The sequence below is a fragment of the Hevea brasiliensis genome, chromosome 11 (genome assembly GCF_030052815.1).
Source record: "Hevea brasiliensis isolate MT/VB/25A 57/8 chromosome 11, ASM3005281v1, whole genome shotgun sequence".
In the NCBI taxonomy this organism is placed as follows: domain Eukaryota; kingdom Viridiplantae; phylum Streptophyta; class Magnoliopsida; order Malpighiales; family Euphorbiaceae; genus Hevea; species Hevea brasiliensis.
The window spans coordinates 73,235,641-73,255,581 of NC_079503.1; the positions used below are offsets into that span (position 1 = coordinate 73,235,641).

Below are 19,941 nucleotides of genomic sequence, written 5' to 3' on the forward strand. Positions count from 1 at the left end.
AATTATTTTGAGACATGATAAATTCAAATGAAAATTTTAACGTCATATAAATAACTAAATAATTCATTGACCTTGTGCCTGTCTATCCCAACAGGAACATAATCATCACCAAAGTTGTTCTCCCTGGATTAAAACAATAGGGACGAAGCTAACCCTAATCAAAACGTTGCAGAACTAAAGCTGAACTTGACTGGCAAAATAGGATATAAAATTCACTCTGGTAGCCAAATTTCCTTCACTATCACTACTATCAACCAACATAAATCCCCAGCAACACAGTATTTGATTAACAAAAACTGAAAACCATGCTAAAATACCCAGAAAGATGCTCATGCTTCAGGAACTTGCCCTTCTGCAGCCTCTGGATTCACCAGCTCAGGCACCGCACTCTCACCCGCCGGTAGCCCCTCCACTCCTGAAAATGCATTACCATGCGTACCTGGGGACATAGGAGACATCCCTGATTTGGGAGCTTCAAATTCTGGAGCTGTAACATCCTTCTTGTCAAAATTGCTTTCATGTGGCCTCTCCAATCTGTCATAGCTTTGACTGCGACTGCGGCTACAGCTGCGAGTACGTCGAGGGCTACGGCTGTAGCTGCGGCTATGTCGAGGACTGCGGCTGTAACTGCGACTACGGTCTCGGGACCAACTCCGACTCCTACTGCAGCTCCGGCCCGGCCCGGCCCAGCTCTTACTTCTACTTCGACTGCGGCTATAACCCCACGCTCGAACCCTCTCAGGGCTACGACTATAACTTATATCCCTAACCCTATCAACAATCTCTCTTCTACCATCAAATCTTCCCCGTCCACGACCACGTCCTCGACCATCCATATTGTTGTGGCGATCATGTAGGCCACGTTCATTCCTACCCCAACCAGCATGACCACTGTATCCACGTCCTCTATTTCCACGCCCAGAAAACGAGTCATTTCTCCCACCATATCCACCAAAAGGGCCATCCCTAACACCCCCCCGGAAACCAAAGCCTCCATCCCTCATCCCACCACGCCCACCAAAGTTGCCATCCTCATTCCACCACGACCACCAAAACCACCATCCTCATTCCACCACGGCCACCAAAGCCACCATCCCTCATCCCACCACTGCCCCCAGAATACCAACGCAAACAATCACCATTAGCACTATAAGAATCACAACGCTTCATCCCACCTCGATCCTTGACAACACTAGGCCCACCAAGCAAAGCCATCTCTCGCACCACTGGGGAACATGCTGGTTAGCTCCTCCAGAACTTTAACCAAATCGGCTGCATATTTCCAATCCTGCTCAGAGAAAAAGGTGTAAGACACACCAGTTGCACCAGCCCTTCCAGTTCTACCAATTCGGTGGACATAATCCTCAATTCCAGTAGGAAAATCATAGTTTATCACTACCCTGTAACATGAAAATACAAAATGAGATTAAAAAAAGCATTTCGACCTCAGATACTATTAGCCAGACAACATTCAAGCTCTTTGTATGAAAGTTTCTCCCATTACCTGTGCCCATAAATCTACATAAAATCTATTTGTAAAAACAGAGAAATGACACTTACCTTATATCTTTGATATCAAGACCTCGGGCAGCAACATCAGTAGCAACTAAAATTGGTGACTTTCCATTCCTGAACTGATTTAAAACCCAATCTCTTTCCCCTTGTGACTTGTCTCCATGAATCACTGCAGCCCCAAAGTTGCGCCCAATACTACGTGCAAGCTGGTCACATAATCTCTTAGTGGAACAGAAAATAATAACCTTTGAACCTCTCTCTTGTGCCCTAAGGATCTGCTCCAAGCGTCTCTCCTTCTCCATTTGTGGGACCACTTCAACATACTGCAGATTCAATTCATATAATCTACTTTTGGCACAAGAACAGGGAAAGACAACCAAAATGCAAAATAAAAATGCAGTGTCCATATATAGATTTAAGAAACATGTAGAAAATCAACAATCATTTATCAAAATAAGGAAATTTCAACAAGTTTCTAAGTGTTCTATAATACAGTATAATTACATGTATTCGCACAAGCAACAAAAATGTACTAGTTTTACCTGTGTGATGGACTTGTTTGCAGCAAGTTCATCAACACTGCCAATGTTCACCTGAACAGGATTAACAAGAAGATCACTCGCTATTTTTCTTACTTCTTTTGGCCAGGTTGCAGTGTACATAAGCGTCTGTCTCCGAGGAGGTATCTCATTCACAATTTTACGAATTTGAGGTTCAAAACCCATATCAAGCATTCGATCAGCCTCATCAAGCACAAGAAGTGAAACTTGCCCAAAGTTGATCTTCTTCATTTCAAGGATATCATTGAGTCGACCAGGAGTGGCTACAACAATATCTGCACCTCGATCAAGCTCTTTTAGTTGAGGGCCCTTGGGAGCTCCACCATACAAGCACTGCAATAAGGGATTGAGTTGCATGATAGTGAATATTCCAAAGAAAAATGATCAGTTTTAGAAATTGTTATGGTGATGAAAAAACATGACCCACCGTGCAAGAGACCCTTGATGATCGGCCAAATTTTATCACCTCGTCTTGTATTTGTGTGGCAAGCTCCCTTGTTGGAGCTAAAACCAGTACAGTAGGACCATTCTGAGGATTATTATGGCATTGTCTAAGAAGAATGAAGGCAGGGATCAGGTAGCCCAATGTTTTACCAGAACCAGTTTTGGCAATTGCCACAGTATCCCGATTTTGTAGTGCAATTGGCCAAGTTTGTGCCTGGATAGGAGTAGGAGATAAGAACCCAGCGGCATGGATCTGAAATAGAAGAATAATTATAGATAATGAGAACCAAGAAATTAAATGCATAACATTTATCCATACTCCAAAAAAAATGGCAGCAATAAGGTGTCATGACAACAAAATAACTAAAAATCCACAGTATACTGTTGCTTACACAAGCAACTCGAGGCAACTAAATAGGGCAATAAAGACATATGAGGCAGAGCCAAAAAGCAAGAAATCCCAGTCACATCAGGTGTGAATTGGACAAATGGCCAACCACCTTTCTAGAAGATGCACAAGAAAGGCTCCAACTGTCCATTTTGCAGCCTCCAAAAATCAGAATAGTTGTTGCATGTATAAGTGTGCCAATAACAGAGCAGCGTACGACATTTGCTCCTCGTCTGGAGCAGATATCGCACCTGCGACAAGTGAGAACTAATGAGTTTAAAACAATTCAAAAAGCAAAAATACTTCAAAAACCAAAAGAAGCAGAACTCATATATGATTTTCTAAAGCCAGTACATAGAACCTAAATCACAGAAAGGAGTACAACTTACATCTCTTAATATCTCAGGAGGAAAACCAGTGGCTTCAAATGTGATGAATGGAGCAGGAACATTGTCACCCTATGCAATGAAACAGGAATACAAAAGTCACATGCAACCCAAAATCAGTAAACACACCAGCATGTAATAGATACGAGGAACAAAGCACTGAAACCATAAAATACAAAACCCCTTCCATAAGAAATAAGAATGACAACTTTCAAGGGAGGAGGAAAGGGAACATCTGCACAAACAGAATATGAGATCCTCCAGAAGTATCCTCTGGCCATAATAATGCAAAGCCCTCAAATAAACCAGGAAATAGAAAATGTTACACGCCTACACCTACAATGACTACCAAAATCTTCCATGCATATTTAGAAACATAGTATAGCATTCTTATGAAAACATAACAGGTCTCGAGGACCAGAAAAATGCCTGGAAGAAGAATGGGTCCCCAGTTAATAGCAGCAATGTATATTATGGATTAAAGAGTTGCATCACACAAAATCTTCAATTCATTTTAGTACTAAGTAATACACATGCATGGTTGAGCACTGCCTACTAATTGCCCTAGCACTGGAGTGGCTTTAAGCTATGAAGATTCCAAGAGTCTTTTGATTCAATCTGCTTTTGATTTCTTAGAAGATTAATCAGCACTCATTACTCAAGGAATAGTCATCATTATCTGCAATATTACTAGCCATATGTATGTATGCATAGCTTGTTCAACTACATAAAGAATGATTACAGAATAGCTCAACTTCAGCAACATTAGAAATGAATTAATATGTATTATTAGATCACAGAAAAATAGCAAGAATATATAGAAAATACAATCAGATTAACAAACAGACCGTAGCTGTGACTTCATGCTCCCGTCGATAAACCTCTGCAGGTGAGAGGTTAGTGACATCTGAAGTTCCAACAAAAGGGGGCCTAATCAAAGCATTGTTTGGAAATGGACCACCGCCAATTGCATGATTATACATATTATGCATGGTATGCCCAGCTGCATTAAATCCACCAGCATAACCAGTTGTAACATTCTGAAATGTTACACCACCCATCTCGACTCCTGAGCACAGTAAATCCTTTGTTAGGTAAATCAGAAGAGAGGATTTCTGATACATATCAAAGCATCACTGATGCTCACTTGCTAAACCCCAATTATTTAGGCAGGGGATTGAAGATTGATGTTTTATAATCAACCAAATATTTTTCACCAAAATCAGTAAAATAACATATAAATACCTGTTGATTTATTCCCTTCGGCATGGCTGCAAGGTTAGGCTGACCAGGACTAACTATGGGCCCTTCCACTTTAGGATTGAAATAGTAATCACTGCCAGCCCTACCATGTATATTCATCTCAGAACCGACTGTTAATCCAACAGGAGGAACATTAGACTGCTGATTATGCATCATTGATGGACTGAAATGATTTTGAAATGGAGGACCATGCTGCTGATGAACTAAATCAGCCCCACTTTGCTGCAACTGAGCCACGGAGCTAGACTGTTGCATATTAACAGCAGAGCCACTGAACTGTTGAGGTTGACCCACATGAGCAACTGCCTGGGGTGTTAAAACTGAATCACCTCCAGCATACAGGTTTTGAGAAGATGGTGTAGCAGTCTGCTGAAAATGAGATGGAGAAAAACCTGTTTGATTTCCCTGTTGAAAATCAACTTCTTCCCTTTTAGGGAATGCTGCTATATAATCAGGTTGATTAGCAAACTGCTGCGGTAAGCCATGTTGGTTCTGTGGAGGCATGTTTTGCTGATATCTCATATAATGCTGATATGCATATTGCTGACCTTGTGGTTGTTGCATTTGCAAGTTTTGATGCTGCAACATGTGCTGTCCTACTTGATGAGAACTCTGTTGAATGGCTTGCTGCTGCTGCTGCTGCTGCTGAACTCCCTGCTGAGAAATTTGCTGCCCCATGTTAGATAACATCTGCTGACCTGGATGCTGCATCATTTGGGTTCTCAAGTGCACAGGCTGTTGCACACCCTGCCCCAGTTGTGAACCTTGCTGCGCAACCTGTTGATTAGAAACTTGTGCCACAGGGAGAACCTGCTGCTGTGGCATTAGTTGTCCATGCTGCTGAGGCAACGGGCTGCTCTGTTGCCCCTGCTGTTGTGTTGCTTGAGCCTGTTGAGGTAATTGACTGCTCTGTTGCCCCTGCTGTAATGTAGTTTGAGCCACCAACCCACTTGGTTGTACTGAATGAGCCATTGGTATCTGAGCCAACTTTGGTGTAGAAGTAGGAGGTGGACCAGGAGGCAAAGGTGGAGGCAAAGAGGCTGGCTTTTCATACTGTGTAACATTGGTTTCAGGGTTCCAATAGTATAAAAGTCCAGTACTTCCATCAATCAGTCCCATCCAAGGTTTAGGAAGAGTAGGGTCCTCTGGAGCATAACGAGGCCCAAGGGAAACTGAAGCTGGCTCTGCTGTTGCCATAAATGATATTTATCTGCAAGAGTAAAAGCACATTAATCATCACATAAAAAGAGTGATATTGCAAATCCTAGATGGTGTAACCTATTTCAAGTTTAGCAAGTTCAGTTAGTAGATAGAGAGTAAATAATATTAGCTCATACATCAAATTAACAGCTCTGTTTTTCTCAACCATTATTTAAAAAACCTCCAGCAGAAATTAGAAAGATACTGCAAGACCTTAGTTAACCAAAACTGAAGTAACGTTCAGTAGGTCTTTGTGGGGTTCTCAGAGAAAACTATTTTACAAAAAAAATTACTAGATACTAAGCCCAATCCTTAAGAGTCCACCCATATTAAAAATATAAATGAATATAGAGCAGAAATGTTTAATTTGTCGACTGCATATCATATCATATTACCATGTCAAAACAAATACTCAAAATGCACATTAAAACTCATTTAAAATGATTGACATCATCTACAATGATGTTTTGGAAGCATCTGATATAAGATATATTCAATCTCAAGAATCTTACTAAGTTTTGCAATCTTATGTTCAAGTCATTTTGCATTTAAGTACCCAGTTTGATATTTACCTAGCATTAGTACTAAGTGCATGTGCTAGCTTCTTATGCCCCAATGGGTGAAAGCGTGAACTCCATATTTCAATTTGATACGTCCTTGAGGAAGGGAACAGCAACCACTAGGGTTTCCACAAAATTGCTTTACCAATTCCCAAATGAGTCTATCATCATGCCTTATAGCGTAACTCTTCTATATACCAGCTATTATATGTTCCTTATTACCCATACCGCTCCCAAATCCAATTTATACTTAAAAAAATATATATATCAAATAATTGATAAAAGATACCCAATCAGAACATAACGCGATATCTCAAAATTAAGGCTTACCTAACTCAAAATGCTCTAGGTTAAAGAATATCACAGAGAAATCAAATCAAGTTGATGTAGACTCACGAGCCGTCGACGTTCACGGGTGGTTGATTGAGCTTCCCCTCCGTCCGCAGATTACAGAACTTACCACGATGTGCCGGAAACCAACTAATTTTGAACAGAGGACAGTGAGAAGTTTCAGCCCTATGCTTCTCCGATCCCCTACTATTATGTAAAGGATGCTAGACGTTGAGCGGCACGTTACAAACTCTAGGGTTTTCACCTTTTTGGAAGTTTTCCGGAGAAATCACGTCACCGGAGGTATATCGAGACCGGAGTCCGTGACTGATCGTTTCAACAGCTACAGGTAACCGGAGATTCGCCGATGCCGCTTCCCCTTCTCTCTCTCTCTCTCTCTCCTTGGCGCACGTTTTTTACTGGCCCCTCAAGGGCGAGAAGCGATTTAGAATTTTTAGCTCTGTTTTCGTCGTGTAGAAAGCACCCTGACTTGCAGGTTATAACATTTCTCAATAAATAAATATATTAATAAAAATATACATATATATATATATATATATATATATATATATATATATATATATATATATATATATATATATATTATTACTCAACAACATAATTTAACAAAATTTTATAATTTTGTATTAAAAAAATTTTAATTTATCAAAATTTTTATTAAATAATTATTTTCCTATAAAATAATTAATTATAAAAAATTATTAACTTAGAAAAAATAAAACTTTCTCATATAAAAAAAATTAATATATAAATTATATAGGGTTAATTTTAATTTATATATTAACTTTTTTTAAAAAATTATAAATATAAAATCATATTTATTTACATTAATGGGTTATCTACTAAAATAATTAAAATATTACTAATATCATATATACTCGTACACTTTATTAAAAAGTATAATTTTATAAAAATAATATAAAATGACTAGTAAAGTTATTTTCAATCATTCAAAATTTTAAAAGTTTTTATAAAATTAAAATTCTAGATTTTAAATGTAATGTGCTATATTTTACACATTATTCGATTTACCTTAACTAATAATTTTTTATAATATTGCAAAAAAAAATGTTAAATGTGTTTCTTTAAGAAAGCAACTTATTTTTTTAATGTTAAGTTAATAAATTTTTCATAATTAGTTATTTTATATAAAAGAATATTATTTTTATAAAAATATTATGAGATGAGTTATAAAATTATGTTAAAATATTATATTTTTTATAATATTTTAAAAATTTTTTATAAAAATTACAATTTTAATTAAAATTATATATTTTAAAGGTGATATGTTGAATAGTTTATATCTTATTTGATTATTATCTTTAACTTATATTTTATTTTATAATTTTATTTAGAAGGCATATTACATTTTTTTGTGAAGTATTTTTTTTAATAAATTAAAAAAATTTTAGTAATAAATTACTTTATAAAAAAATATCATTTTAAAAAATATTGTAAAGTGAGCTGTAAATTTGTATTAAACTATTATATTTTTTTTATAATATCTAAAATTTTAATTAAAATCATGTATGTGAAATACAATATGAAAATATCTTATTTAGTGTCTTCTATAATTAATATTACTAAAAAAATATTATATGTGTTTTTTACTAAGTTTTTTTTATTAAATTGATAATTTTTTCCAATTAACTGTTTTACTAAAGAAAATATCATTTTATACAAAATTTTATGAGATAAGTGGTAAATTTTATGTTAAATCAACTTATTTTTTCAATAAATTAATTTTATTTTGTATAAACCAAGTAATTATGTATGCAAATATAATTTTATATTTTATTCAATAATTTTCATCCTTATTATCATTAAATTAAAATTTATATAAATAAATTATTAATTTTACAATAATGACCCTTTATAATAAATCAATTTTGAATTTTTAAGATTTGATTTTTTTTTATTAATATGTTACCATTATGCTCCATTATGTTTTTATTTTTCTAATATTTTTTTAACTCATTATGTAGCATTTTCAATCCAAATATTAGAGACATTTTCTTTAACATTAAAAAGAAAAAATATTTAAGAAAATATTTCAATTTCATTCATACTAGAAAATTCAAAAATATTATATCCAAAAATTAATTTATTAATCGAAATAGTAAAAGGCAATGGAGAATGGGAATAGATTAGTCATTAGATATAAAATGTCAAAAATATATTTTAATATAATATTAATTTAATTCAATTTTCTATGTGCCAGCTAAATATTTTTAAAATCCATTTTTTACACTTAAAAAATGCCTATGGAATGACATTGAATATATATATATATCCCTAGTGCTGTCACTTAATATTCTAAAACTATTATATTTATGCGACGTGTCAATATTTAAAACATTCAAATTTTCTTCAGTGTTGTCACACAGGATTCTAAAATTGTTATATTTATGACACAAGTGATAATATTAAATTGAATTTATTACTAGTAATTTTTTTCCTTGTCACATATGCTAATTTCATTGATAGCAATTTTTTAAAAAAAGCAAGCTGAATTGAATTTATTAATATTTATTAAATTTTATATAGTATTTGTGGAATATTAATTTTTCATAATTTTAACCTTTAATATTAATTTAATATCCTATATAATTGTAATATATAATTACTATTTATTATTTTTTATGATAATAATAATAATAATAATATTATTAAATCATTTTAAAATAATAAAAATAAAATAATATTAAAGTAAATTAAAATTTATTAAATGTATAAAATGGAGAGAGAAAATTTTTAAACATTAAATTTTCTTCAAAGTAAATATTAATCTTGATTTTACTGTGATTAATATTTTTAAATTAAAAATTAGAGAATATGATAACGTGTGATAAATATATTCAGTAATTATAAACTATAATTGTTTAAAAATATAGAAAAAACTTAATATTAACTTTTCTCTCTTTAAAAACTAAAAATTAATGGATATATCACAACCCAATTTATGGGCCAAACCTAGATTAGACCTAGACCGCATAAAGCCCTCAAGCCCGTAGTAAGTTTTACTATTCTCAAACCCATGACCAGGCCAGCAATTTAGGCCCAATATGCATATAAAATAATTAAAATTAAACTGTTATAATTTTATTTCGGGCCAATTTAACCCAATAATTATCAGAAACTAAAATTAGGGGAGCCCAGCTCAACTCTGTTACATCATTTATAAACTATTTAAAACTCATAAAAGTTTTCATTTGTTAACACAAAAACTTAAATTCATGCAGTCCTTGACAAGATTAATGCTACTACTAGTATATGCGAAGTTCTAAATTTCAAATTTAGAGAATAATAACACAATTAAATAATTATTGATAACTTACAAGAAAAGAAGCAAATTATTCTGAAAAAGGTCTCCTCCTGTAGCCTGGAAAAATAGGGTGAACAAGAGTGAGCGTTCGACTCAGAGAGTAAAATACCAATTTTAATCATAATCTCTATAACAATCTAAAACTAATGCACCCTGTGGAGTGAAATGCAACATCGTTATAATTTTTCATACAATTCATATCACAATAAGCAAAAAGGCAATTTGGAGCACTCACACACCCAACACTGTCAAACAATACATATATGGGAGCTATTCTACTATACAGCCCTCTTAATCCAACCTCTGCCAGCGAGTGTCTCTGCCTGACTTTCACTTAATAAACCAAATGCAGGGTCCCAGCGAGTGTCTCTCAAGCTGTGTCTACCCGTCCTATCCATATCCCACACCACACACACGCCAATACACACACACTGCTCTAAATTACCACAAACAACATCCATGGCACTTCAACAATTATTGATGTAATATAAAATGTGTCTAGTGTTTAACTACATAGATACATATTTATAAGAGATGCATGGGCATGTCTGAATATATAATAATATTGAAATTATAATTAAAATTAATATTTTACTCACAGTATACCGAGAACTATTGTGGCTACTGGATGGAGGAAAATAGCTGACCTTGATCACCTAATAATTATATTATAAATTTATTAGTATTAAGTCAAAATAAAACTCTAAAGAGACAACAGACAGTCAAATTCATGCCGGAAATCCGGCAGAATTTTCCCTATACCTTGAACCTACCCAACCTGCAAAAGGCTTTAAAATATACTTCTATATCTGCCAATCATACAATCACAACTCAATCACATCACAAGACCCCTCCTGGGCCCATCCAACAATCAACAATCACAATGTGAAAAATTATAGTTTAGTCCTTATAATTAACCCATTTTGCAAAAACTACTCATATAAGCTCTAAAAATTTTAAAATTTTTTTCAGCAGTCCTTAACAATATTATAAGGCTATTACAAAAGGAATCGTAATTTTCTGATCATCTACGAATATTTTATAAATTTTATTCTAAATCAGTATTAGCCGGAAAATGAGTAACTTGGAGTTCTGGTTTACCTATGCCAATTCTGACACCTGGAACACGTCCAGAACGTTTGAAAATGCTAGGATTGACTATAATATCGATCACGTTCTGAGATAGGCTGCCGGGCAGCCGAATCTGGCTGAAAATGCGGTCCTAATGCCGGTGAGCTATCTTCGATCCGATTGTACCTAATTTAAGTCCAAATTGTTTAATAATTATCATAAAATTATTTTTAAATTTTGGAAATCGAAAAGTGCGTAAAATCTCACAAAGCGATCCGATCGCTCGATTATCGCCTTTTTCAAATGATGTCCGACGGAGCGGATTGGTCCTATCTCAAGATCTCATCGCCCCGAGTCCATCGGTGGTCTCGATTTCCGATCCGATAGTCGGATCACCGGAAAATGGCCAAAAGCCACCGCCCAATTTTTTTCTTTCTCCTCTTTCTCTCTTCAAAACTCGCTTGAAACCTCCATGGAACGAGCACCGCTGGTCGATGGGAAGCTCGTGGTCTCGTGGAGTCGAGGCCACCCTTCCCATGTTGGTAGGCCGCTAGAATCGGCCGAAAATGGCCTTGGTAGTCATCGTCGTCGCTCTCTTTATCTCTTCAATTCTCGTTGCCGCTGCCTTCTTCCGTCATTGTTTTCTATCCACTGGTGGTCGCCTGGCCACACCAAGTCGCTAGGGCGGTCAATGGAGCTGATCTCTCACGGCAAGAAGAAAAATAGGAGGGAGGAGGAGAGGGAGTCAGAGAAAGGAAAGTGAGGGGGTGCTGCACCGCTTTAGGGTTTTTTTTTTTTTTTTTACTTCTAATTATACAATTAGTCCCTTAACTTTTTAGAGGTTTACGACTAGGTCCAAAATTACTTTATTATGTTAAAGTTAATTAAAACTCTGGTAATGATAAAAATAAATATAATCTAGAAAATTTTAATTATTTTATTCTTATTTACTAAATTAACTTTAATTAAATTATTTATTATTAATTAATTTATTTATTATTATCTTCCTTTATTTTAAAATCAATTCAAATAAATCATATAATATTAATAATATAATATTTTCTTTTTATTTTATTTATAATTTAAAAATTTTGGGTTATTACATTCTTCCCCCCTTAAGAAAAATTCATCTTCGAATTTTCGAATAAACAAAAGATAAGGAAAAGAGGGCTATTGGGATAGGTGCGAGCATTTACGCCTTCATTTGAAACTAAGCCATTATATTTGAGTACTCGTTGATCTTTTTCTGATATCTCTTGTACATACGATTGCTCCCACTGCACTCAGATATGGTATGTAGCAATACTAGTTTTGGTTCCTTTCTATTACCAATTTCGGGGGCAAATATGTGACTCTGCCTGCTTTACCAAGTCTCATAAAGTGCTCATATGAAATAACTACTTTTTCACGTATCTTACTCGAGATCATTACTCATTTTGTTGGTCCTTGAAACTTTAGCTAGATCCCTTCAATACTTAAAACGTTCGCACCGTCTTAACTGTATGATACGACAAGCTTCCAATTTACTTTGTGTCATTACTAAGGTCCTCAGATCAACTGGCCCATCTTATATAATCGTTATGTAGAGCTCCATCCAAGTGTTAAGCGCACTTACTCCATTTATCAATATTGGAAAGTGAACTGGGTCTCTTTTCTTATAGGATAAATGTATTTGTATTCCCTAACAACCCGCTTAATGCAACTTTATCGCTTTCTCACTCCTTCTCGGAATGAAAATATCTAGACTTCTTCCTAAAGCTTCTTATTATGTGGCCTACTGATACATTGGCACTTGGATCTAGGCTCCACTACTCCTTTAATCTATCATCTCATAATAACTTGTTTTAGTGTGTTCCTAGCATACCTATTCCTTCTTATCCTCATCATTATAACTAGTTCTACGGAGCTTTCTTCCGTCCTTTGGATCTTATCCACTTCCTTTTCCTATTTATGCTATTGTTGATATCTTTTAACCCGTTGTACTTATTCCTTAATCTTAGTCCTGCCTCACCCTTACACCTTTTCCTTTAAGGATGTCTATCCCATCATCAACTTTAACTTTCATTTTATTTTTTAGTCTTATTTTGATTAATAGTTCCAATAATTCTAGAATTCTAATCTTACGATTTACTCCTACCAGCACATACTACACCTTATGTGACACAAGTAATAAACCATATAAAATTCTTTATGTATCCCCTTTTCCAACTTAACTATCGTAACATTATCATTCCTCACAAATTTTAGTAGGAAATTGCTCATCCTAGATGGATAGGAGCCCCAGAAACTATAAGTTTCGTCTGAAATAACACGGCGGTGGGAAATGTGTACCATGCCTTAATTCCAAACAAGTTACTTCAAGTGTTCATTCTCCTTAATATAATCACATATACTTCCCTTAGCTTCCCAAACTTTAGCCTCAACTTTTCCCATTAGCAATAATTTCTTTTATCAGAACTCATTAGCAAATAGCACTTCCTCCAAATTTATAGTTCAAAAGGGATGTAAGCCCTAGTAACTAGCTTGATTTAACTCCTATCGCCTCTCGATCATTCTTTCATACTTAACATTAGGTACACCATTATCATCATTTTCGCCTCAAAAGATTGGATATGTACTAACGCCCATCAAATTTTCAATTAATTGGGTCACTTTGACACGATCTCTTCTTAATATAATCTCCTAGAGTCGAAACATGAGCCAATTTGAAAAGAAGGAGAAATGTTCTCCCACCATTTATGGTATACCATTGTTTGATGAATAAGATATAGCTCATACCCCTTAGTCTCCCTTTTTAGTTTCATTTTTTCTTTGTAATTATTGTGTTTTATTATAAGATATCAGTTGTATCTACCATTTGTTATACTGTTGTCCTGCCTGACATATCATCTTAGAATTTGCTATTTCCTTTTTACTTTCCATTTATCTTCCATACTTATAATTATTTGTCCAATACTCCTTATACTTGGTTATATTCTAGAAGATAAAAGTACTCACAGATTCTTTCAGATCTACTCCAATCTTATCAATAATCACTCCTTTAATCCATGTACTTCTCAATATCTTATAATTATACCTATACCTATCTTGTCCTATTCTAACCTTTATTAGTATTTTGCTACATATTATCATATTATTATTTATTTATTTATTTATTATTACTCTTTTTTTTCTTACATAATTATTCTATCGATCACACTGAAAATATATGTCTAACTCCAATTTTTGACTCTATGTCTCACCACTCTAAATTTTAATGTCAAGCCTTTGTGATATTATCCCTCATCTTGCATATTTATATCCCTTATGTTGACTTTTATCCAACTTAATCCTACTGATCTTGCTTTTTTATCTGATAATACAATTCAATTTACCACAGCACGCTCAACAGTTACTGTCTACTTTGGTCGCACACCTCACCAAGTTTCCATTATATTGTCAACAACCAAAAGGGTTCTTATGTCGTTGCCCCATTATCCTACCTTGGGGGTAGAAAACAGATAAGGTCTAATCCAGATCTTGTAACTCTAAGCTCTAGGCTTAGGCTCCTAACACTACATCAATTATGACGTGCTCTAAGTCCTGTACTTCTGGGTTCCATAACTTAACAATGTTCTTCCTAATGCCATCCTTTTCTATGCTTTTTATCCTTTTTTTTTTTTGTTTATCTCGTTTACCCTTCCTAGAACCACATTCACCTCCTTAGTATCTTAGCTCTATTCTTCCTAATTTTATCCTAATCTGTTTTTCTAGTTTATTCTTTAGCCAACTCTTTTATCTTACCCAAATCCAAACTTTCACTTTTCCACTCTTTAGCTCTATTTTCTTTTGAACCCGATTGTCATGTCGTAAACTTATACCTTTCCACTATCCCTACCACGTCATCTTATACCTCAATGTTACTAACTGATCCTCTAACTACCCTAGCTAAACTTCTACTGGCATTCAGGCTATCTCTCCTACTGCATTTGAACCGCACTCCATCTATATATATATATACATACATATTCTATGATTTATCGATGCTAACTTTTGTCCTTTTTCTTTTACTTTATTTGGAGTATACTTTTGTCTTAAGCATTAAGAAGTTAAGGAAGAACTTAGGGAATAATACCATACTTCTCCTTCGTGATCTCTGTTTACCCTTTTGGACTACATACTACCCCCTACTACCTTAGGTAGGGGATCTGTAGCAACTCTAATTTCTCATATCCATTTAATTATCTGAAACTTAAAATACTAGGTTTCTAAACCCGTCATTCAATTTAAAGGCTTACATACATCTTGATCTTACATCTTATGATTCCTACAAGGAACTTGTACCCTCTCCAGAACACATGAGCTAACAACTCTCTATCTCTCACAACAGTCCCATCTATTATACTATTCAATAAGTCTTAATTATCAGTAATAACAATTTATCTCTTCTTAAAAGATAGTACTATACCCTAAATTAATGCAATAAAGGTACTACATTTACCACCTTGGCAAGACCATGTCAAATTAATGACTCCCTTATCATATCATAGCTCAGAAATCATCAATTCATAGTTTTGACCTTCTCTAGGTAGTAGGTTGCACTTTACACCTTGGCCGATACGCACAAGGTATACTATTCTCACTAAGCTCTAAGCAAAATGTTTTGTCGCATCGCAAAACCATCCAAAATTCCATAACGAAGACCAGATGGTCTCACTCTATAGATGTCACTTTTACTTTGCAACTAATCTACAACTTTTGGTCTGATGGCAACTCTTGATGTAACTCTAGCTCTAGATCCCTAATCAGGAGTTCTCAACTCCTTTGTAGATATAGAACTCTGTTCTGGCATAATTGTACCAAAATAGAGGCCATCCGCGAACACCCTCATTATGGAGCACTACGGGGATGCATGCAGCTCTACACAATAATCTCATGCCTGCATCAGAATCTGCAACTTACAGAGAAGACATCGAGAATATTGTATAGTTACTACGATACGTCCTGATAGACTAGGTCTCCTAATCTCTTATCTCTCTTTAATCTACTATTATGATAAACTTACTCTGACTGAGTCATCCACTGATGACTACCAACAGTAGTATCCTCACCCTTATAACTCACCTTTATGTACTCATGCCTGGCACTAGATAGGCACACCACTTAAACCCATACTGACAAAAAAACATAACATTTCTTGGAGTATGTATTCTCATAATGCACTCAACATGTCCGCTAACTCTATTTCATATTTCTATGTACTCCACGAAAATTAAGACACTAACTGAAGTACTCTTATATTTCCCAAGGTATAACGCAGACTCTGGAAACAAAGAATTACAGAAAAAGACAAAACAGAATCCTATACTCCGCATGTAACATCCTAACAAGACTCCTTTTACACTCCCAAGTATATTATTTCCCATGAATCTAGAGCTTAAGCTCTGATACCACTCTTGTCACGACCCAATCTATGGGCCGGGTCGACACTAGAACCTGAGCCGGCATAAAGCCCCCGAGACCCGTAGTAAGCCTTACTGTTCTCAAACCCATGACCAAGCCCACAATTTAGGCCCAATATGCATATAAAATAATTTAAATTAAACTGTTATAATTTTATTTCGTGCCAACTTATCCCAAGAATTATCGTAAACTAATGTTAGGGAGCCCAAATTTAACCTCGTTACATCATTTACAAACTATTTAAAACTCATAAAAATTTTTCATTTGTTAATACCAAAACTTAAATTCATGCAAATTCCGATAGGATTAATGCTACTACTAGTACATGCGGAGTTCTAAATTTCAAATTTAGGGAATAATAATACAATTAAATAATTATTGATAACCTACGAGAAAAGAAGTAAGTTATTCTGAAAAAAGTCTCCTCCAATAGCCTAGAAAAATAGGGTGAACAAGAGTGAGCATTCGACTCAGAGAGTAAAATACCAATTTCAATCATAATCTCTATAGCTATCTAAAGCTAATGCACCCTGTAGAGTGATATTCTACATCCTCATAAATTTTTCATACAATTCTTATCACAATCAGTAAAAAGGCAATTTGGAGCACTCACACACCCAACACTCTCAAACAATACATATATGGGAGCCGATCCCCTATATAGCCCTCTTAATCCAACCTCTGTCAGCGAGTGTCTCTCAAGCCAGACTTTCGCTTAATAAATCAAATGCGGGGTCCCAGTGAGTGTCTCTCAAGCTGTGTCTACTCCGAAGGACCGGGTTCCAGCGAGTGTCTCTCAAGCCATGTCTACCTGTCATGTCCATATCCCACACCACACACATGCCAACGCACACACCGCCTAAATTACCATAAACAACATCCATGGCACTTCAACAATTATGAATGCAATATAAAATGTGCCTAGTGTTTAACTACATAGATACATATTTATAAGTGATGCATGGGCATGCCTGAATATATAATACTATTGAAATTATAATTAAAATTAATATTTTACTCACAGTACACCGAGGACTATTGTGGCTGCTGGATGGAGGAAAATAGCTAACCTTGATCACCTAATAATTATATTATAAATTTAGTAGTACTAAGTCAAAATAAAACTCTAAAAAGACAACAGATAGCCTAATTCATATCAGAAATTCGACAGAGTTTTCCTTATACCTAGACCTACCCAACCTGTAAAAGGCTTCAAAATACACTTCTATATCTGCCAATCACACAATCACAACTCAATCACATCACAAGGCCCCTCTTAGGCCCATCCAACAATCAACAATCACAATGTGAAAAATTACAGTTTAGTCCTTATAATTAACCCCTTTTGCAAAAATTACCCATATGAGCTCTAAAAATTCTAAAATTTTTTCCTGCAGTCCTTAACAATATTATAAGGCTATTGCAAAAGGAATCGTAATTTTATGATCATCTACGAAAAATTTATGAATTTTATTCTAAATCAAGATAGTTAAAATGAGCAATTTAGAGTTCGGTTTACCTATGCTAATTCGACACTGAATGCTTCCGCACGTTTGAAAATACTAGGATTGACTATAATATCGATCACGCTCGAGACGGACTACCGACAAATGATTCGTCAAAATGCAATCCCGACGTCGGTGAGCTATCTTCGATCCGATTGCACCTAATTTAAGTCCAAATTGTGTTAATAATTATCATAAAATTATTTTTAATTTTTAGGAATAAAAAGTGTGAAAATCTCAAGCGATCCGACCGCTCGATTATCGCTTTTTCAAACGATATCAAATCGAGCGACTAGTCCTATCTAGAAGATCTCGTTGTCCCAAGTCCATCAATGGTCTCGGATTTCTGATTCGACGGTCAGATCGCCGAGAAAATAGCCGAAAAGCCATTGCCCAATTTTTTCTCTCTCCTCTTTCTCTCTCTTCGAAACTCGTCGGAAACCTCCATGGAACGGAGCACCGCTGGTTGGGATGGAAAGGCCGTGGTCCCAGGAGTCGAGCGCCACCCCTCCCATGCTGGTAGGCCGCCGAAAACGACTGAAAATGGCCTTGAAGTCCTCGCCGCCGCTCTCTCTCTCTCTCTTCAATTCGCCACGCCGCGCTTTCTTCCGCATCGCTTCCTTTCCACCGTGGTCGCCCTGGCCACGCTAAGCCTCTAGGTGGTCACCAAGAGCGAACTCTTGCCGGCAAGAAGAAAAACGGGAGGGAGGAGTAGAGGGAGTCGGGGAGAAAGGAGAGTTGGGGGGGGGGGGGGGGGCGGGTTGGGGGGATGCCCGGGGTTTTGGGTTTTTTTTTTTTATTATTTTACTTCTAATTACACAATTAGTTCCTCAACTTCTTAGAGGTTTACGATTAGGTCCAAAATTATTTTATTATGTTAAAGTTTAATAAAACTTTGGTAATGATAAAAATAAATATAATCTAGAAAAATTTAATTATTTTATTCTCATTTACTAAATTAAATTTAATTAAATTATTTATTATTAATTAATTTATTTATTATTATCTTCCTTTATTTTAAAATCAATTCAAATAAATCCTATAATATTAATAACATAATATTTCTTTTTTATTTTATTTATAATTTAAAATTTTTGGGTTGTTATAGGATAAGTATTATCTTTAATAATTAGAGATGTTTAAAAAAAATTCAATAATTAATTTTTCATAAAAATTTAAATATGCTTAGTTTTAATTTGGAGCAGATATTTTAAAAGAAATTAAACTTTTAGTTGTGATAGTAATTAGATAGTCATGATAATATTCGTTGAATTTTAAAATTAAATACCTTAAGTTGCCAAATTTAAATACTAAATTATTAATAATTAAACACTAAATTCAATTGTAGTAAATGTGTTTAAAAAGATTTCATTTTCCTTCAAAGTAACTGTTATTGACGTTTTTAAATTAAAAATTAGGAAACCTTATAAATTATAATGAATGACAATTATATTTAGTATTCAATATTTTTCTATTATTTAAATTTGAAAGATCAAAATAATTAAAGATTGTGTTTAGAAAATTAAATTATATAATAATTGTATATTACAACCGTTTAAGAAATATAGAAAAAATTGTCATCATTAAATTCAATTAAAAATTACTACTTATATTATAGACATATAATCCTATTTTCCTCTTAAATTTATTTTATAAAAATATAGACTGCCTTTTCATCAGGAAGTAAATGAAAAAAAAAAAAATATATATATATATATATATATAATTAATATTAGTGTTTATTGAGTATAATTAATAAATTAATTTAATTAACTCTTAATTTTTATCTACCTCTAATCAAATAGAGCTTTCTAGGCATTTTTAATAATTCAATAAATAATAATAACTTATTATAAAATTAAAGTTTAATAATTAAATATTTTATAACTTATATATAAATAATTGAAAAATTAAAAACTTAATCATAATTT

At 34.2% G+C, this 19,941-nt stretch overlaps 1 pseudogene; it reads right to left on the minus strand.

Moving 5' to 3' along the window:
* Positions 1–22: 22 nt before the first annotated feature.
* Positions 23–7,135, minus strand: LOC131170634 (DEAD-box ATP-dependent RNA helicase 46-like; annotated as a pseudogene).
* Positions 7,136–19,941: the final 12,806 nt, after the last annotated feature.